This window comes from Sapajus apella, unplaced genomic scaffold (assembly GCF_009761245.1).
Source record: "Sapajus apella isolate SASKATOON/1434 unplaced genomic scaffold, GSC_monkey_1.0 scaffold41, whole genome shotgun sequence".
Classification (NCBI taxonomy): domain Eukaryota; kingdom Metazoa; phylum Chordata; class Mammalia; order Primates; family Cebidae; genus Sapajus; species Sapajus apella.
The window spans coordinates 18,601,998-18,624,547 of NW_022436981.1; the positions used below are offsets into that span (position 1 = coordinate 18,601,998).

Consider the following 22,550-nt stretch of genomic DNA (forward strand, 5'->3'; position numbering starts at 1 on the left):
GCTGTTAAAGGCATTCAGTTTTATAAGGGAAGCAGAGCATAAAAGTTTAGAAAATTTGCAGCCTCACAATGTGATAGAAAAGAAAATCACATTTTCTAAGGATAAATTCAAGCCCACTGCAGATATTTGCATAAGTAACTAGATGCCAAATGTTAGTCCCCCAAGATAAAACAGAAAATATCTCCAAGGCATGGCAGAGGGCTTCATGGCAGCCCCTTGAATTTCAGGCCTGGAGGCCTACGAAGAAAATATCGTTTTGTGGGCTGGACTAAGGGTCTCTCTATTGTGCGTAGTCTAGGGACTTGGTGCCCTATGTTCCAGCTGCTCCAGCCATGACCAAAAGGAGCCAAGGTACAGCTCCAGCTATTGCTTCAGAGGGTGGAATCCCCAAGCCTTGGCAGCTTCCATGTGGTGTTGAGCCTGTGGGTGCAAAGAAGAATTAAGGTTTGGGAACCTCCATCTAGATTTCAGAAGATGCAGGGAAACATCTGAATGCCCAGGCAGAAGTTTGCTTTGGGGCAAGGTCCTCATGGAGAACCTCTGCTAGGGCAATACAGAAAGGAAATGTGGGTGGGAGACGCGCCACAGAGTCCCTACATACTGGGGCACCGCCTAGTGGAGCCGTGAGCAAAGGGCTACTGTCTCTAGACCTCAAAATGGTAGATCGACTCACAGCTTGCACTGTGTGCCTGGAAAAGCTGCAGACACTCAATGCCAGCCCATGAAGGCAGCCAGGAGGGAGGCTGTACCCTGCGCAGACACCGTGGTGGAGCTGCCCAAGACCATGGGGGCCCACCTCTTGGATGTGAGACATGGAATCAAAGAAGATCATTTCAGAGCTTTAAAATTTGACTGCCCTGCTAGATTTTGGACTTGTAAGAGGACTGTAGCCCCTTGGTTTTGGCCAATTTTTCCCATTTGGAATGGCTATATTTACCCAATGCCTGTAGCCCCATTGTATCTAAGAAGTAACTAAATTGCTTTTGACTTTACAGGCTCATAGGTGAAAAGGACTTGCCTTGTCTCAGATGAATCTCTGGACTGCGGACTTTTGAGTTAATGCTCAAATGAGTTGAGACTTTGGGGGACTACTGGGAAGACCCAGTTGGTTTTGAAATGTGAAGATATGAGTCTTGGGAGGGGCCAGTGGTGGAATGATAAGGTTTGGCTTTGTGTCCTCACCCAAATCTCATCTTGTAGCTCCCATAATTCCCACATGTAGGAGGGACCTGGTAGGAGATGACTGAATCATGGGGGTGGTTCTTTCTCGTGCTGTTCTTGTGATAATGAATGGGTCTCACAAGGTCTGATGGTTTTAAAAGTGAGAGTTTCTCTGCACAATCTCTCTTTTGCCTTCTACCATCCACATAAGATGTGAGTTGCTCCTCCTTGTCTTCTGCCATGATTGTGAGGCCTCCCCAGCCAATAAACCTTTTTCTTTTGTAAATTGCCTAGTCTCAGTTATGTCCTTAACAGCAGCATGAAAATGGACTAATACAGTCATGAAAAAAGTTTTTTGGGGGATGCTCAAGACATTTTTCTTATTGACTTTCTAAAGGGCCAAAGAAGGATAACATGTCCCTCTTATTGGAGTATTTTAAGAAAGTTAGCCAAAGCTTTAGCAAAAAAATGCTCAGGAACGTTTCACCAGAGAGTACTCCTCCACCATGACAATGCTCCTGCTTATTCTTCTCATGAAATGAGAAGTAATTTTGATAGTTTCAATAGGAAATCATTAGGCATCCACCTTACAGTTCTGATTTGCCTCCTTCTGACTTCTTTCTTTTTTCTAATCTTTAAAAAATGTGTAAAGGGCATCTATTTTTCTTCAATTAATAATGTAAAAAAGGCTGCAGTGACATGGGTAAAGTCCCAGGACACTCATTTTCTTAGAGATGGACTAAATGTCTGGTATCATGTTTACAAAAATACGTTGACTTTGATGAGGTTTATCCTGAGAAATAAAGCTTATTTTTAAAATGTTTAATTCCATTGCTCACAACATTTTGAAGTCTTTTCATATTATTTTATAGCTTTTAGAAAGAAATCTATTGCCTGACAATAGGTAACTCAAGAACTCCTTAATATTATTAAGATATGTGTTTTATAGACTAAATTTTAAAAAATCAGTCGCTTTTGCATTATGTGACTAATTATCTGTATAGAAACCCACACAGGCACTCAATTAGAAAGTACTTGAGAGTATGTTGGGTTTATCATTCTATTCCAAGAACCTAGCACAATACCTGATTTTGTTAAGCATGTGGAAGCACATACTATAGCTTGGATATTTGTCCCCTCCAAATCTCACGTTGAAATGTAAACTCCAATGTTGGAAGTGGGGCCTAATGGAAGGTGTTTGGATCTTGAGGGCTGATCCTTCATGAGTGGCTTGGTGTAATCCTTGCAGTAATGAGTGAGTTCTCACTCTGAGCTCACATGAGATACGGCTGTTTAAAAGAGTGTGGTACCTCCTCTCTCTCTCTCTTGTTTCCTCTCTTGCCATGCGATACCTTGCCTTTCACTTCACCTCCACCATGATTCCTGAGGGCGTCACCAGAAGCCAAGCAGTTGATGGGGCCATGCTGGTACAGCCTGCAGAACCACGAACCAATTAAACCTTTAAACCTCTTTCTTTTATAAATTACCCAGCCTTAGGTATTTCTTTATAGCAATCGAAAAACAGGTGAACACACTATCTAATGGAAAATACAAATGCTTTTGTTTAAATGTGCTTGGAAAATTATAGAGTTAAATATAGATTTTTAAGTCAGGAAGATATTTTGCATAGTGTCCTCAATCATATTTGTGGTGTTTTATATTCAAATATATAAGTACAGATTTTATTTGATACTTCCTTCAGCAAAAATTTTAAACAGATGTGAATAATGATTATAGCAAGCATGGAACAGTTTTGTGAAGAAAAGATAAATACCGAGATTATTTTCAGTAATAATCGGCTAAAGGAAAATAATCTATATATTTTTATTATATAGAATTAAATAATAAATTTTTACATTTACCTTCCTAAATAGAGTAATCTATCTGAATTGTATATATGTGTATTGTAATTATACATATAATTTTGTATGCTTTTGGTACAAATAACCAGAAATGCCAATTCCAAATAGCTTCTGCAATAAAGAAATGAAATAGTTTACATAAAAGGAAGTTCAAGAATAGGGTGGGTTTCCTGATGGACGTGTGTTTATGCAAAAGCTTAACTGACTTCTCATAAAAGACCTAGATTACTTCTGTCTCTCTACTCTGATATTCACAGGCTGAATTTTAATATGAGACTTTCTTTTCTCATGATTCCAATGTGATGGGCATTACTCAGTTTCCAATACTGTGCTTCTGTCATAAGAGGAAGAAAGAACTGTCTCAAGTTAAAGTGAACGTTTCCTAGAAGTTAACTGGCTGTAACTGGGTGATGAATGAAGCCCTCTGCTGGAGACGAGGATAGGGTCAGCTCCCACTGAGAGCTATGAACAGGAGTTCACAATGGGCGAAACTGGTATTCTATTAGGAGGAAAACCTCAACATAAAATTCCAGTATTTCTCCAGATTTATGAATTATTTCCGGGCTAATATCTGATTGTCAGAGACTTAAGATGCAGAATTACATGTCTAGGTTAAAGATGTTAGCTTTCATCTTCAACTTCCTGTCTCTGTTTCTCTTTTCATACAGTAGCTCTTGCCTTTATATCTAGAAATTTATATTGAGTTCATGGATGAGTCTAGCCACTTAAAAATTTACTTGAAACATGGTTGTTGCTAGATGGGTAGTTGCCAGTTTTTTAATTTTTTTTACATGTAATAATTTTTTAATGTACACTATTAGCCACTCCCATTGCATGACAAGGAAACATAAAAGCTGTCTAAGAGAAAAATCAGGAAATGACCCTTCCCCCTCTACTGCAACAAAGAGAGGTTTTTTAATAGAATAGAAAAATAATAGAATATATATATTTTAGAAGAAATAAATAATAGAGACTGTGAAGTATATGTGTGTATATATGTATATATAAAACAAACAAGATAAATGAGTATAATATTTCTCTTAGATAAATTATGAACATTTACTCGAACACCACATATTCCTTTTAATAAAAGAAATATATATTTTTTAAAGTGTAAAAGAATCTTAGCTTGGGACTTTTTTCTGGCTTTGTTTGGTTTGGTTAGCAGATCATAAAATCCTATATCAGTTTTAAGGAACCAAATCTTTTTATAGTTAGTGTTTCCACGTACAAGATTAAATGTGAAAGTTGGAATATTATGAGAGAATAATTAAATACTAGGATTTTTCTATAAAATTGATAGTTTGATAATTATTCTGTAGTGATTGGGTAGCTTAAGTAAAGATATATATGTTTTAGCCCCATATCTGGTCATTATTGCCCATATAGTATAATCCATAAGTAATTGCTCCAAGAAAGAGTAATTATATATTGCTCTCTGCAGTATGTGTCATTACATAAATGTTAGAAAATATTTTTGCAACCAAAATGTAAAATGACCCATTTTTCCAGGTTTCTTGAAAGCAATTTCTAAGAAATAGTAATGGAAATTTAAAATGTATGTTCAACTTTTTCTTTTAAATGGAGTGTTATTTTGAGAAAAAAACTTTATGTATGACACTTAAATATAATTAATATTGAAATGCTTACTGTGCTGTTTATTAAGAAAGCTGTATCACATCTTGATTCTTGATTCTAATAGTAAGAAGATAAGCAACTGTGTATTAGCTACAGATACTGTCTATAGCTTGGGTCTCTTAGTGTTATCTCTATAAAGAGGAGCTTGAATTTTATCATTACAAAATCTCTGCATATTTAATACTTTATACTTCTGTGTACTACAAATTGCCTCTAATTCACCTTAAAATCCAACTTTATATAATCCATTTTAGTTGATCACAATTAGCTTAATACCCACTTATAGAGCAGGATAAGTAATAAAATTAGCATTTATCTGTTTACTATGTGATAGGTTTATTAGGAGCTTTACATATGCTTCTTGAAGTCCTGATTTTTTTTCTGGTAATGTAAAGATTTATGTTATATAAAAATATTTCAAAATAAGTTATGAAGCATTTTTTCTTTAATAGATTTTTGCAGATTCATTAGCACATTAATTGTAAGTCACAATTTATAATAAAACATAATGTTTTAGAGCAAGTATTAATCATAAAATGCCAAAAAAATTTTCAAAACAGTCAATAATACTGAAATTAAAAACTAGACTACACAGTTTAAGATTTCAGAGACTCCTCAATGTGGCTAAAGGAAATATATACGTAATAGTGGCAGATTATATCAAAATAGATGATTGCAAGGAAATCTCCAGGAGAATTAGTCCAGTAGTTGAATAATTTTCATTTTTTTTGAAAGCAATCAATTGTCTTTTTGAAGGGAAACAAAACATATATAATCATATTTCCCTTCACAAGTAAATTGAGATAAATTAAGGAAAATATTCTTTAATAGCAACCTGTAAGGATAGGAAGTAACTTTCTAAAATAAAAATCAAATCATGACACTCCCTTGCTTAAAAACGTTTTTTTGCCAGTTGCCTATGACAAAACTGTTTAGTATTCACTCTGCATAGAATCTTTCCACCCCTGCCTTTGGCCTTGCAAAGCAGAATACCAATTATTCTAGGATAACATACAAAACAATCATCCTTCTTTTATTCATCTGTGTCACTAGCTCTGTCAGGCAGCGTTCTTCCATGTACATGAATCTGTTTCTGGACTCATTATCCTATTCCATTTGACAGACTGTCAACCATGAACCAATCAAACACAGAGTTAATTGGCTTTATGATGAGTTTTTTTTATATAGGATAGGTCAAGCTCTGGATATTGTTCTTCTTCAGGATTGTGTTGCTTTATTTTTGCCCTGTGCCCTTTAATATAAAAATTGAAATCAGCTACATATGCATGCTTCCTATTAAATTTCTTAAAAACTCATTAGAAATTGATTTGATTTCCACTATTTTACAGAAAACGTGTAAGCACACTTGACCTTTGAATATGAATCTGATCTGTGCAGGTACACTTACATGCTAACTTTTTTCAATAAATGCATTCTGTACTCCCAATTGGTAGGTTCTGTATCTGCAACCAAATGCCCACCAAAAATGCAATAAGTATACCTGTGGTATAAGAAATCTATATGTAGGGTTGGGTAGGGGACTTTTCATATAGAGAGGTTCTACTGGATTTTGTGGTGCCAACTGCACTACTCAAGTATCCACGGATTTTGGTAGTGGTGTGTGTGGGAGTTCTGGAAGCAATGCCCACCGCCAAGGGATATGTAGGGATAACTCTCATTTATATCCTTGGGTTACTTTATCTTCCTATATGTGGATGTGGTGATGTCTCCCTTATATAAAGGCTACTATAACATACGTCATGTAGTTTCATAATTTCTCTTCATAAAGAGCACATGCTTACTTTCTCACGTTAACTTATAGAAATCTTATTAATTTGTTGCCATTTTAAAACAGTTTATAACACATATTTAACTCCTTATATTGATGTACAGATGTGCAATTCTTTTATATATTAAGCAGCCTTGTTGAAACCTTCTTATTTATTTATTTGTGTGTGTTTGGAGACAGGATCCTGCTATGTTGCCCAGGCTGACATTGAATTCCTGGGCTCACGCAATCCTCCCTTATTTTTCATAATATTATGTCATTTGTGAATAATGAGACCTTTCTAATTCTTAAAATAGTTTTTTAGTTTATTGCTCTGCCTAGAACCTTCAGAAATAACATTGAGTTGAAATAATGTCAATAAGATTCCTTTTCTTGTTTTGATTTTTTAGGTAACACTTTTAAGCTTTAACATTTGAGCTTAAAGTTTTCTGTTCTTTTATTTATTATTAAGTTCTCAGATATATGTGGAGAACGTGCAGGTTACATAGGTATACACGTGCCATGGTGGTTTGCTGCACCTATCAACCCTTAATCTAGATTTTAAGCCCTGCATGCATTAGGTATTTGTCCTAATGCTCTCCCTCCCCTTGACCCCTACCCCCAACAGGCCCCAGTGTGTGATGTTCCCCTTCCTGTGCCCATGTGTTCAACTCCCACTTATGAGTGGGAACACGTGGTGTTTTGTTTTGTGTTCCTGTGTCAGTTTACATTTATGAGATATTGGAGAAATCTTTTAACCTCCTTGAGTCTTTCAGTTTCTTCATCAACACCATGTCAATGAGAGGGTTGTTGTGCTATACTATATAAGAACATTAGATATTAGAATTTGCTCCAGTTTATATTTACAGAAGACAATTATTCTTATAATGAAATAGAAAGTTTCTGCCACAAAAATTTCATTTATAAAGTGGGTTTTTTTTGCAGGCATGTTCTCTAAATTTTTCTGAGGCATGTATTTGGAAAAGTCTGAATCACATGTCATAATCATATTAAACAGATCTGGAAGGAGCCCTAAGGATTCCACTGCAGTACATAAAGGGCTCTCATTTCCCATTATTATAAAAGCAGCTTACATTTTTACCTGTTTCATTGTTAAGGCTATAAATTTTACTTATGAGAATAATGCATGTTACATTCTCCTTTGCTCTTCACATAGAACTTTTAAGTACATTACCTAATTGAGTCTAACTTTAATCTTAAACGTATGTAAGTCAATGACCTTTTTTGATGCAGGTGTTTATTGCTATAAAGTTACCCCTTAGAACTGCTTTTGAGATTACCTGTAAGTTTTTGTATGCTGTGTTTTCATTTCTGTCTTAAGAAAATTTTAAACTTCTTTTTATTTATTAACTCCATAGTTGTTTAGAATAATTTATATGTATTTATTAATTTTCCAATATTTCTTTTGTTATTCATTTCAAACTTTGTATCATCATAGTCAAAAATGATACTTAATATGACGGTAGTCTTCTTACATTTTTAATACTTTTTGTGGTCTTACATATGATTTATCCCAGAGAATGTATCATGTTTAGTTTAAAAAAAAAAAGTGCATTCTGCGGATATTAAATAAAATGTTCTGTATATGTATTTAGGTCTCCAGAATGCATTTGATGTTTCATGATCCTTTTCTGGTTTCATGTTTGCATAATCTCATCATTGCTAAATGTTAGGCCTGAAATTGCCTACTGTTATCATATTGCAGTCTATCTCACCCTTCAGATCTATTGATATTTCCTTCATGTGTTTAGATGTTCTGATGTTTGCTGCATATATTGTTATATCCTATTGGTGAATTAATCACTTTATCATTGTATAGTGACCTCCTTTGTCTTTTTTAAATAACTTTTTATTTAAAATCCATTTTATCTGAGATACGTATAGCTAGTCTTTCTTTCTTTTGGTTTCCGTTTTTCTGAAATACCCATTTTCAGTTCTTAATTTTCAATCTATGTGTCCTTACAAGTGAATGAGTCTCTTATAGGTAGCAGATAGTTGGGTCTTTTTCCCCCTAATTTGTCACACTATGTTTTTGATTGAAGAAATTACTCCATTTACAGTCAAGGTAACTATTGATAGATAAGGACTTATAACTGCAGTTTTCTAGTTGTTCTGCAAATCCTTTCTTGTTGCTTTTTTATTTTGTGTGTGTATATCTACAGGATTTTCCTTTGTGGTTACCTGAGGCTTATTATATAAAATATTTTGTAGTTATGATAGATTATTTTAATGAATGACAGTATAACTATGATCAGAAAAAACTCTCTATACTTTGACTCCATTATGCCTCACATTGTAAATTCTTGATGCCATAAGTGACATTTTCTTATATTACATATACCTTCAGAAATTATTGCACCTCTTATTATGGTTTTGATAGTCTTCTAAACATTTAGTCCAAAGATATATAAGTGATTTATATACCACCCTTAGAGTATTAGAATATTCTGAATTTGGCCGTGTACTTACTTGTACTAATAAGTGTTATACTTTTAAAAGGTTTTGTGTTGCCTATTATCTTCTTTTTTAGCTTGAAGAACTATTTTTAGCATTTAATTTAAAACGAGTCTGGTGGTAATAAACTCCCTTGGGTTTTGTGTGTCAGGAAGGTCTTTATTTCTCCTTTATTTCTGAAGGATGGCTTTGATGAGTATGGCAATTTTGGTTAACAGTTTGATTTTGTTATTTTCTTCAGCACTTTGACTATACCATTCCACCGTCTCCTGGCCCATAAGGTTATGACTGCAAAGTCTGCAGCTAGGTGTGTTGAAACTCCCTTATATTTTATTTGCTTCTTTTCTCTTGATGCTCTTAGCATCCTCTTATTGTCTTTGATGTGTTGACAATTTGATTAATATATCTTCAGATAGTCTTATTTGGATTGACTCTTATTTGTTTTTTACTGGGATATTTGCATATTTCTCCAGGTTGCAAAAAATATTAGTAAAAACTTACGGAGACTACTACTCTACCATCTTGTTTCACCCCTCCATGGAAATCCTCTGATCCTTGTATTTTTATGCTAAATAGCCAAAGATTTGTGAAGGTAATTTGATCAAAATTATGGAACTTAGAAATGGGCTTCGATAAGGCACATGTTTTTTAACACCAGTTTTATCCTATGTGAATAGCCTGTTTATTATTTTAAATATAGTATTTGCAATACTTTAAAGATGCTCATTTTTAAGAGGTCCAGTATAAATCCTGATAGGAATTCTACATGGAGAGAGTGGTGTAACAATTAATGTTAGTGAATATATAAACACTGCTCATCTACCAGTGGGTTCCAAAAATGTTTCGTAAGCTAGGTTTTAAGAATTATATTACCATTAAACTCATAGCAAGTCTATAACAATTGGAAATTAACATATTTAATCTTCGAGATGATTTGTATAATATTTTTCCTTTTCCTTCTTCTGTTGTTGAATATGTAAACAATATCATAGGCTATACAGGGTTTTATAAATAGGTTAGAAGTGTATCCATTATTTAAAAGATAATTTGATGAGAAAAACATATTTCTGCAGTGAAATGAAAGTATGAGAACACTGAAGAATTTTATTTTTTCTTAAACCTTTCATCTCTTTATTAGGGTTCTCTAAAGGGACAGAACTAATAGGATATACACATATTTGAAGGGGAGGTTATTAGGAGAAAACTGACTCACACTATCACAAGGTGAAGTACTACAATAGGCCATCTGCAAACTGAGGAGCAAGGAAGCCAGTCTGAGTCCCCAAGCCTCAAAAGTAGGTAAGCCAACAGTGCAGCCTTCAGTCTGTGGCTGAAGGCACAAGAGCCCCTGGCAAATCACTGGTATAAGTCCAAGAGTCCAAGACCTAAATCTTATGTTTGAGCGTAGGAAGCAGCCAGCATGGGGAAAAGATGAATGCTAGAAGACAGAGCAAGTCTGTTCATTCTACTTTCTTATGCCTGATTTATTCTAGCCACACTGGCAGCTGATTAGATAGGGCCCATCCAGACTGAGGCTGGGTATGTCCTCCCAGTTGACTGCCTCACATGTTCATTTCCTTTGGCAACACCCGCATAGACATATCCAAGAATAATATTTTGCATTCTTCAATCCAAACAAGTTGACACTCAATATTAACCATCACATCTCCTGACCGACTAATACATATATATATATATATATATATATATATATATATATATATATATATATGTGAAAGGCAGAAAACTAGTGATTCAGGAGATTTTTCTGTTGTGCCAGGACTTTCTTCAATAACTTTCATTCAAATTTTGGATGGAGCCCATTGTTTCAATGCTAGGTTCCTATATTTATTGTTTTTTTCTTACAATTTAAAAGATTCAATTTTCCAATTAGAAGATTGGTGATAACAAAATATGTTAAAAATATATTGAATGAGAAACTTTGTCATTTCAATGTACATTATAATATTAAGTAGTTATATCTTAAGTAGTTATGTCATATTATATAGCCTTCAGAAGCCATTAGATTTATGCCATAATGATTATCCATAATACATTTGAAAATTAAGGATTTAAGAAGATCTAAAAGTTAATCACTGATGTGTGTTGTCTGTTTAATCTCTAGTGAAACAAAATACAAATGCTACTCTCGGTACTATTCCCATGTGCAACATAATCAAATAATCTGTCTCAACAATGTATGTTACAATTAACACAAATTAGAAAATCTCATTCCTAATCTTCCAGATATGTTGCTGCTTATTTGAGGCAATGTTTAGAGAGTCAAATAGATTCCCTGTGCTTAAAAAAGTGAACAATTCTTTACTCATATATGATTAGATAGAATCATATATGCTTTGTATTTACTAGTCTAATATCTTTTATTAAGTATACTTTATTTCACAATCTATCACTTTGCTTCAAAAATGCCTATAGTCTAATGGTCTTCCTCAAGCTGTCTTGGAAATCATCAGCTTTAATTCTTCTTAAGGTTCACACTTTCGAATAGTTAAGAGGAGGAATAGAGGTGTCAGTAGTGATTTTCCATATTTAACCTAATTTCTAGCAATCAGCTTTTAATCAAATGTAATTTTCAACTCTTCCTCTGATTTTTCAACATTGTTAAAAATTCAGCACTGATTTCTACTATCAACCAGCAGCTGGCTGCGGAGGAGGGTACAGAAGAAAAACAGATTCATGCTTCTCAAAATATGGGAAAATAGGTACACAAAGACTATGCAAATAAAAAAGTACACATATTGTGCATACATACACTCACACATACATATATACATAAGACACAAGCACAAGGCAGTCCTTAATATTACTCTCACTGATGGGAGTGGTTCCTGCAGGTGAACATTTTCCCTCAGGCAATGCTGGAGTTTGGACATTTAATGTAAGAATATTTATATTGAAAATAGCCGCCTGTTGAAAACTCTAAGAAGGCGTACTGACCACTAACATTTTAGTATGCCTTTTGGTTATCTAAAAGTCTATGATTAAAATAAGTTAAGGCATTAACCACATAAAAATGTTATTTTCCCTCAATTATTTGCATTATGTGACACTCTTTCAAACCATGAGACTTTTGGATTTTATTGCGGAGAAAGGAAATGAGAGAGGATTTCACACACACACACACACACACACACACATTGATTGACTGACTGATTGTGAGAGTGCAGGAAGAAGGTTTACAAGCTAAAAAACTGCTATTCCCAATATGGAGATAAGCAGCCAGGGAGGGCGGGATTAGGTGAAATGAGTAGCAGGAGTTTATATACGGTAACAATCTGGTGGAAGCATTAATGGAAGATTGAGGAACAAGTACATTAAATATGGATTTTGTGTTCTTTAGACACATTAAAAAATATTTTGCCTTACTTTCTTTATATTCCAGTTACTGTGGAAATTCCAGTGGTTTAGTAGAAATGTACATTTATATTACCGAAAGCTGATTAAGAGCAATCATTTTAACAGTAGGAATATTGGATCTTTGCTCAGAAGACCTAGTTTGAATGTGGACTCATTACTTTATAGTTGTGTAAATTTTGGAAGCATGATAATATGTCTGTATAAAAATTGTCATTTTTAAATATTCTCAATATGATAATTTTGGCAAGTTGTTTACTGGGATATTTTTACTGGGATATTCGCATATTTCTCCAGGTTACTTAAAATATTAGTAAAAACTTATGGAGATTACTAATCTACCATCTTGTTTTGAAAATTAATTTTATTTTGATTTTGGAGAAATAATTTGGAACTCATCCTATTGAATAAAAAAGTGGCTAAGTTGTTCCTTTGTTTTTTTTAAAAAAAAAGCAATAAATTTCCCTTCTAGTAACTTACAGACATTTTACATTACTTATCTATGTCATACTTGTAAATGAATAGACAGAAAATAAAACATTTAAGAAGTAACAATTTGTGTTTAAAATGCTTTAAAATGTGTTAATTTTTAGAGTTTCTCAAAACTGTAACAAGCACTTAATATTTTTATTCTTTCTGTTATAAGAAACCTACTTCGCAATTTTATTGAGGAATAATTTTATACTGTAACTTAAAATAAATCCTTTTAGAGTTGTGTAAGATACAGATGTATTGACTAAATTTAATTTAACTTGGATGACATAATGCTTAGAGAACAAATTGCAATCAAAACGGGAAATTAAAAACCCAGCATTTAATTAAGAAAATATCTTGTACAAATTTGAAACTTCTTGTCATCTGGATGTCCTTGTACATCTCACTGGGCTCAGTGGGTTATGCAGAACACTTTGACATACTAAGGTTAAAAATTAGTCTGATTTTATTCAAAGGCTGCTGGATATGTCAGCATATAGATGGTTTGGTGAAAAATGTATCAGCTTGAAAACATTTAACTAGTGGAATTTTTATTTCACTTTTACTCACCCTTCTAGCTATCTACCGCTGCCACTTCCTGAGGCTTTTGTAGGTGCTACACTATAAATCATCATGCTTTACCACTTTTTTCACTGCCAATTTCAGTTTCCAAATTCTCAGATCTCCTAAGTCTGTTACTTCTTGTTTAATTGGTTTTTTTTTTTTTTTTTTTTTTTTAGCTTCCAAGATTTTGTCTGTTTTCTCCTTTTGTTTTATTCTAAGAGTTGCTAGCTTTAACAAATATTTGACTCATTATTTGTGGAATTTCAGTAGGGAGTACACGTAAATCTAATGTAAAATAATTCATTATCTTCAACTGGGATGCTGATTTTTATTATTTTATATCTTTCACTTAAAAGGCTATCAAAATTCTTTTCCACTTCTCTACAGAATTGCTTTCAAATACAGCTAATTCTCAGCTTTAATCATAAAGGCACATTCAATTTGTGTGTAGACTATGCCTCCCATATCAGGATTATATTGCAACTCCAATCATTGGTTTGTTAAAAATGTAAGTTTATCAATAGATTCTAGGCCTGTAGTCAGCTATCCTTCTAGAGAAACATTCTGCATTATGACACATTGTACTACTTGTCATCTAAATCTACAAATATTAGTTAAGCCTTTGCTGTCTTCGGGTTGATCCTTACATTCTAGAATTGCCTTCGAATAATAATTTTCAGTCCAGAGCTTTATATAGTATGGTAAAACCAATGGGAGACTTTGAATATTTCTGATATTTGAAGTTTCAATTACTGAAAGTTGGGGAAAAGTGAAAATAATACAATTAGATGCATAACTTAGTGAAAAATATATGAAAAAAGAAGATATTATGCTTTACTCTATAAGCATGTCACTGTTAATGTAGAGACAAATAAATGAAATCAAAAATGGAAAAGGACACATTACAAATTATACCACAGAAATACAAAGGGTCATAAGAGATACCAAATAAGAGGATTGAATCAGTAATAAAATGTTTCTTATCAAAGAAAATCCCTGCTAATGACTTCACTGGTAAATACTGCTAAAAATTTAATGAACAAACACCAATTCTTATCAAGCTCATTCAGAATATTAAAGAGGACGGAATAATTGACATTGACACTTCTTAGGTCAGGAAGAAGCTGAAGGTGCTTTGTATTTAACATAATCCTGGAAATCCAAGCCAAAGCAATGAGCATAAAAAAAAAAGACAAAAAGCAGCAAAATTGGAAAAGAAATAGTTAAATTGTACCTGTTTGCAAACAACATAATCTTTTATATGGATACACTAAAGACTCAACTAAAAAGACCATTAGAACTAACAAATTCAGCAAAGTTGCAAAATACAAAATCAACAAAAACTAGTAATGTCTCTATATACTAACAACAAACTATACAAAAAAGAAGCCAAGATAACTAGGTGATATTACAAATGTTTTCCACTATGTTCTGTTATATAGAGAACAGATTATTATTAAACTTATATAAATAACTATATTACTATAAAAATAAGAAGTACTAATAATTTCTGAACTCTAGAGAGAAAAACTATTTCATCTTGGTTCACAAATGTATACAACTAAATGTAAACTACAGCTACTTTAAGATAAAAAAAGTTTTATTAAATCTGGAAAACAAATCATTAAAGAAATAGCAATGTTTTAAATAGAACTATCATTTAAAAATAAAACAAAAAATAATTCAAGAGAAAAATTCCTGTTACAAAATAAATAAGTAAATAAAATATCAAAATAACTAAATAAGTAAAATACTTAGGAATAAATTTAATAAAAGAGGTAAAATACCTGTACATTCAAAACAGTGCTGATGAAATATACTGAATACACAAATAAAGGAAACAATATCCTTTGTTCATATATTTGAAGAGTAAACATTGCTTAAATGTCCATACTACTCAAAGTGACCTACAGATTCAATGCAATCCTTGTCAAAATCTCAATAACATTCTTTACACAAATAGATTAAAAATTCAAAAATTTTTGTGGCCACAAAATAATCCTGAATAGCCAAAGCAAGCTTCATCAAAAAGAACAAACGTAGAGACAGCATACTGCTTGAGCTCAAAATCTACTACCAAGCTACAATAATCAAAACAGCATGAAACTGGCATAAAGCAGATACTCTGTCCAAGGGAACAAAACATAGAGTCCAGAAACAAATATATTTATTTAAAGCCAATTAATTTTGGCAAAGACGCCAAAAAAGGGATGGTATCTTTTATAAATGGTGTTGAGGAAAGTGGTTATCCACATGCAGACTAATAAAAATAAACCTTTACATCACACCATGTAATTAAATAAGCTCAAAAGATTAAAGACTTAAATGTAATACCTGAAACTGTAACATTAGTTGAAGAAATCTTTTTGAGAAAGCAGTTCATGACATTGGTCTGAGGAAAAATTTTTTTGGATGTGACCCAAAAGCACAGGCAATAAAAGTGAAAAAATAGACAAATGTGATTACATCAACATAAAAATCTTCTGCACAGGCAAGGAAATAATCATCATAGTGCAGAAACAAGCTGCAGAATTGGAGAAAATATTTGCAAACCATATATCTGTTAAAGATTAGTATCTAAAATATTGAAGAAACTGAAAAAACTCAATAGCAAGAACACAAATATTCCAACTCTAATAATGAGTAAAGGGCGTGAATAGACTATTCCTAAAAGAAAACACACAAATGGCCAACAGTATATGAAAAGAATACTCAAGATCACTAATCAGTAGAGAAATATAAATAGAAACCACAATGAAATACTACTTCCTGCCAGTTAGAATGGTTATTATCTAAAAGATGAAAGATAACAAGTATTAAATAAGATGTGGCAAAAGGGGACACTTGAATATTGTTGGTAGGAATGCAAATTAGAACAGCCATTATGGGAAACAATATTAGGTTCCTCAAGGAAATAAAAAAAGAGCACTATCATATAATCTAGCAATCCCACTCCTGGGCATACATCCAAAGGTAACCAAATGAGTATGTCAAAAAGATATCTGTACCTCAGTGTTTACTGCAGCATTATTTGTAATAGCTATTTATAAAAATCTATCTAAATGTCCATCAATGGATGAATGGATAAAGAAAATGTAGTATATATACAAAATGGAATACTATTCAGGTTTAAAAAAGAAAGAACGCCTGTCATTTGCAAAACAAAAGAGGAAATTGGGGAGCACCATAGAAAATGAATTAGCCAGGCACAGAAAGACAAATACAACATGATCTCAATTATATGGGGAGTCTAAATATGTTGAACTCATAAGAAACAGAGAGTAGAATGTTGGTTAACAGGGACTGGAGAGGATTTTATATCGTCCAACGATATAAAATTTTAATTAGAAGAAGTTAAAGATACCTATTGTACAAAATGGTGACCCTAGTTAATAACAACATATTAATATATTCTTGAAAAATTATGAAGTGTATAATTTAAGTGTTACTATCACATTAATTGATATGTATGTGAGGTAATGTATATGTTGATTGGCTTGATTTAGCCATTTTACAATATGTAGACATTTCAAAATACTATGTTGTACATGATATATACAGTTTGTATCATTTAAAATAATACATTTAATTTAAAATTCTAAGAAAGTCTGTTAACCTGAAGACAATAAAGAAAATAAAGGAAAGAACAGTTAGAAACAGCAAGAAGACATCTGTATAACATGCAACTGACAGAAGATAGGTATTAACCAGTACAGACAAACTAAAACTTCTACAGTCTAATAAGAAAAAAGCAATTAATACAGTCAGAAAAGTATGTAAGTCTTAGGACAACTCTTCTTGAAAGGGAAAATGCAAATTTCTAATACATGGGACAAACTGCTGATATTTATTAGTACTCAGGGAATGCAATTACTGTGATTAAGAATTTTTTAAATAACCACCTTATTGGCAAAAATTTTACAGTCTGAAAATTTCAGGTGTTTCCAAGATTATAAAATAGCTAGAACAGTTATATAATGTCAGTAGGGCTAGAAATAGATGATGGCATTTGAAAAACTGATTTGACATCGTTAAGAAAAATGTAATGTTTTTACCCTCTATGATCTAGCAAGTCCACTTGTATGTTTACAAAGAAACTCTGGCTTATATGTACTAGGAAGCATGCATAATTCATCAACATGGTAAATTCTGATGAGTAAAATATTGATCAAAAAGAATAATTAGGGCCTGGAGATTGATCAGCTTAGCCTGCCACAGCTGGCATCTATGCACAACATGTGGAGGAACCTGTGGGCAGGCCCACCCCGCTTATTACCACCACTGCAGACATCCATGCACACGTTCTGGGTATATGAGAATGGGCCCGCTCTCCCACCATCACTGCTTGTGTGTGTTGTTTGTGACCTAGGTATAGGCCTTCCCTGCACACTGCTACCAGTATATGGAAGCATCATCCAGAGGAACAAGGAAGTGCTCACCCCACTCACCACTGGCACCTGTATGCACCTTTTGAGGACCCAGGGATCAGCTACCCAGCTTGCTACCACCACTGCTGGCATTCGCCTGTATATGCCACCCAAGGAACCTGGGGATTGGCCTGCCCAGCCTGTTAATGCCATTCCTGGCACCTGTGCCACTCAGGGGCTTGAGGGTTGGCCAGCATCTGCTACTATCACCATTAATAACATGTATACTACCTGGGGGTTGAGGGGACTAATTCATGCACTCAACTCCTCACTCTCACTGCCAGAACCCAAGCAAGCTGCCTGGAGATCCAAGAACCAACCTGCCTAGACCTAGCAATACCAGTACCCACATCACCACCAGCGGCCCAAAGATCAACATATTAAGCTTGTTGCCATCATTACTGGTGTCCAAGGACTGGACTGCCTGGCATCCTCATTCCCAACAAAGCCTTGTCACAGCCTCCATTAACAAACACAGCCTAAGCTACTGAGGAACTGACACCACTGCCACTGATTACAGCTAAAGAGCTCACATGGAGATTACATTACTGTGTCTACTTAGAACCAAAGTCATGCCTTGCCTGAACAATACTATAAATACATCTTTAGAAACTGTCTTTCCTTATGAACACCAATCCAAACAATTGGAAGAAGTAACTGTTTCATGTTTCTTGTGTCTGTATATTGATACCTTCAATGATACACAGATATCAATGTAAAGACACAAGAAACATGAAAAAACAAAAATTTTATGACAACTCCAAAGGAACACAATAATTTTCTCCCTTGTTTAAAACCCTTATGTTCGGGGTACACACGCGAGTTTGTTATACAGGTAAATTGCATGTCACAGGAATTTGGTGTACAGATTATTTAATCACACAGGTAATAAGCATAGTACCCAATATATATTTTTTGATCCTCACCCTCCTCCCAACCTCCACCTTCAAGTAGGCCCTGGTGTCTGTTGTTCCTTTCTTTGTGTCCAAATGTACTCAATGTTTAGCTCCCACTTACAAGCGAGAACATGTGGTATTTGGTTCTCTGTTCCTGAGTTAGTTTGCTTAGAATAATGGCTTCCAATTTCAACTATGTTGCTGTAAAGAACATGTTCTTATTTTTCCATGGCTGTGCAGTATTCCATGGTGCATATACATCATGTCTTCTTTATCCAGTTTGCCACTGATGGGCATTCAGCTTTATTCCCTGTCTTGGCTATTGTAAATAGTGCTTTAGTGAACACACATGTGCATGTGTCTTTTTGGTAGGATGATTTATACTCCTTTGGGCATATACCCAATACTGGGATTGCTGGGTCGAATGGTAATTCTGTTTTAAGGTTTTTGAGAAATTGCCAAAATGCATTCCACAATGGCTCAAATAATTTACATTCCCAACAGCAGTTTATAAGTTTTTCTTTTTTCCTGCAACCTCTCAAGTAATGGTTATTTTTTGACTTTTTAATAATAGCCATTTTGACTGGTGTGGGATGGTATCTCATTGTAGTTTTGATTTTCATTTTTCTAATAATTTCTACTAAGAAATTCTAATAATAAAACTCCAGAAATTCTGGAAAAATAATTAGAAATAATGATATTAAAGAAATCATGAGATACCACAGAATGCAGATAAAGAATGCAAAAACAACCAGGAAAACAGTTGAGAAGCTGAATGAGAAATTAAAAAACAAAATAAATAGATATTATTCTAAAAGAACCAAATAGACATTCTAAAATTGAATGATGCAGTGGATTAAATGAAAAATAAAATCAAGATCTTCAATCACAGACTAGATTAAGGGTGTCCAATCTTTTGACTTCCCTGGGTTACAATAGAAGAAGAAGAATTGTCCTGGGTCACACATAAAATACACTATACTAATGATAGCTGATAAGTTAAAAAGAAATCTTGAAAAGTCTCCTAACATTTTAATAAAGCTTATGAATTTGTGTTGGGCCACATCCTAAGACATCCTGGGCTGCATATAGCCCATGGCTGCTGTTGGACAAACTCAGACTAGATTAAGCAGAAGAAAAAGTTTACAAACTTGAAGATAAGTTGTTTATACTAACATTGACAAAAAAGAAGAAAAAAAAGAAAGCTGAAGAATGAAAAAAGCTAACAGAACATATGGGACACCATGAAGAGAACAAATATTTGAATTTTGAGAATTTTAGAAGGAGATGAGTTGGATAAAGGCACGGAAAACCTATTTCACAAAATTATAGCTTAAAATCTCCCCAAGTCTTCCAAGAGATATAGACATCCAAACACAAAAAGCATAAGGATCCCCACATAGGCTCAACCCAGAAAAGCCTTCTTCAAGGGACATTATTGCCATACTGTCCAAAATCAAAGACAAAGGAAGAAGTATTGTATAAACATAAAGATAAAAAAGCGTCAGGTCACATAAGTCTAGGAGAGACTGGGATGATATATTTAATGTAATAAAAGAAAAAAATTCTGCAGGTAAAGAATACTGTATGAACAAGACAAGTTTTTATGCCCACATTCCTTACTCTTATTTAACACAGTATTAGAATTTTTAACTAGATCAGGCAAGAATAAAAAATAAAAGCCATTTAGATTGGAAAAGAGGAAGTCAAACTCTCTTTTTTTGCAGATGATATAATCCTATATAAAGAAAAGCCTAAAGACTACACCAAAAGACACTTAGAATTGATTTAAAAAATCAGTAAAGCACAGATACAAAATCAATATACAAAACCAACAGTGTTACTACACACTAATAACAAAGAAGCTGAAAATGTAATCAAGAAAATAATCCCATTCACAATAGCTACAAAAAATACCTAGAAATAAATTTAACCAAGGAGTTAAAAGATCTCTATAAGGGAAACAACAAAACATGGATGAAATTAAATTGAAGGGGCCACATGCAAATGAAAAGATACTTAATGCTTGTGGATCAGAAGAATATTTTTTAAGTGACCATAATTCCCAAAGCAATCTACAGAGTCAACGCACTCTGTATCACAATACCAGTGACATTCTTCACAGAACTTAACAAACAAACAAACAAACAAACAACACAAGAATTTATACTGAATCCCAAGACTCCAAATAACCAAAGCAATGTGGAGCAAAAAGAACAAAGATGGAAGCATCACACTCTCTAATGGTGGAGATGATGGGATACTGGCTAACGTGTACAGACATAGAATTATATTGAAGACATAACTTCAAGCCTTCAATAGCACCGTAAGGTGACTGCAGTTAACAATTTATTTATATTTCAAAATAGCTAGAAGAGAAAACTGAAATGTTCCCAACTCATAAAGAAAATATTTGAGGTGGCTGATACCCTAAAGACCTTAATTTGATCATTACACATTGTACACATGTATTACAACATCAGAGATTTCCTGTTTGCTTTATAGTGATTCTGGAAATGTACCACAGCTTGCTACACAAAAATATACTATAAAATGGAAAGACTAAATATAAATACAAGTCAAATATAGCTGCAAGGTTTAGGTGTCCATAAGCCTTCACATCTGGTGATCCTGGTAATGCAGGCCAAGTAAATAGGTCCTGCTGCTGTCACTGCCATTTTTATCATTTTGTTTGATAGAGGTGAGAAGGAGGCTGTAAGGGTCAGCTCTCCCAGTTATTTGAGATGGCTCTTCATGTGGCCCATTACAGATTGATTTACTTCAGAAGTCAACATGGGAGAATTGTGTGTGGTGGTAAGAATGGAGATCAGAAGAAAAACATACAGAATCAAATTTGATTCAATAGATTTGGGGTGTTTCTAAAACCAACTGTTTCCCCCTCATCTTGACTTGAAAGAAACATATTTGGCCACCGTCAGAATGTCAAATTCAGGTTTTGATTTTGTGAGAAATACAAAGCATAACTTTAAGTCTGTTTGCTCATCAATTTAATGAGGAATTTGAGAAACCATGTAAATATTTCACCTGTAAAATTTAGAAAAATCATTACCTCAACAGAAGACATTTAAATATGATATAGGCACATCAAAAAACAGACACAAAGTACTTCTCAAATACCAATTTACACCCTGACACTTATTCTTAAAAAATAGCACTCAAGTGTGTTTAGATGAGCCATAATACAAAGAAGACAAAGCAAGAAGTAGCTAATAATCACTGCAATGACATCCTTTAATAATCCCACACATACTATCCCTTAGTTGTAAAGCATACTTTTGTCAAGGGATTCAACTAAAAACACTTTGATATCCCATGCAAGATGAAAGAGCATATTTTTACTAACTAATGTGAGTTAAACTTTAATATTAATCCTGCAATTTTGCCATGAGAAATTACTATTTTTCAGCCTGAACTTTATTTCAATGAAAAAAATATCATGTTTATGACAGTTACTATCCAGCATGTTAGTCAACTTATACTCACTAGGCAACCAATGAAGATTTAGAAGAAAATTAGAAGTTTCTGAAATAAAAGAGAAAGATATATGTGTAATTTAATAAAACTCTGGGGATATTTGTTTTCTTGTACCTTTATATATTTGGGAACATTATGAGTTGAAATATAAAAGTCTAAGTTTAATTAGTAACAGTCATGCTGTGTTCTTTATTAGGTTAAAGAATGCAGAAAATTTAGTGGCATGTTAATTTTATGGCATTTATCTTAATGTGAAATATTTACCCAATGATGTAGAATAAAAATATTATTACAAGTAAATACTTTAATATGAATAAATAGAAATAATGGTCATTGGTATGCATAAGTCAGTCTGCAGTCAGTACCAACTGACACACCTAAGACTAATGAATAAATAATTTGCTAACATGACCTT

At 33.5% G+C, this 22,550-nt stretch overlaps 1 protein-coding gene across 1 annotated transcript in view; it reads right to left on the bottom strand.

Annotated features, from left to right (window-relative positions):
- The window catches only part of LOC116565901 (protein eyes shut homolog), a 774,713-nt gene that overhangs the window by 193,455 nt on the left and 558,708 nt on the right, over positions 1-22,550 (bottom strand). The window lies entirely within an intron of this gene.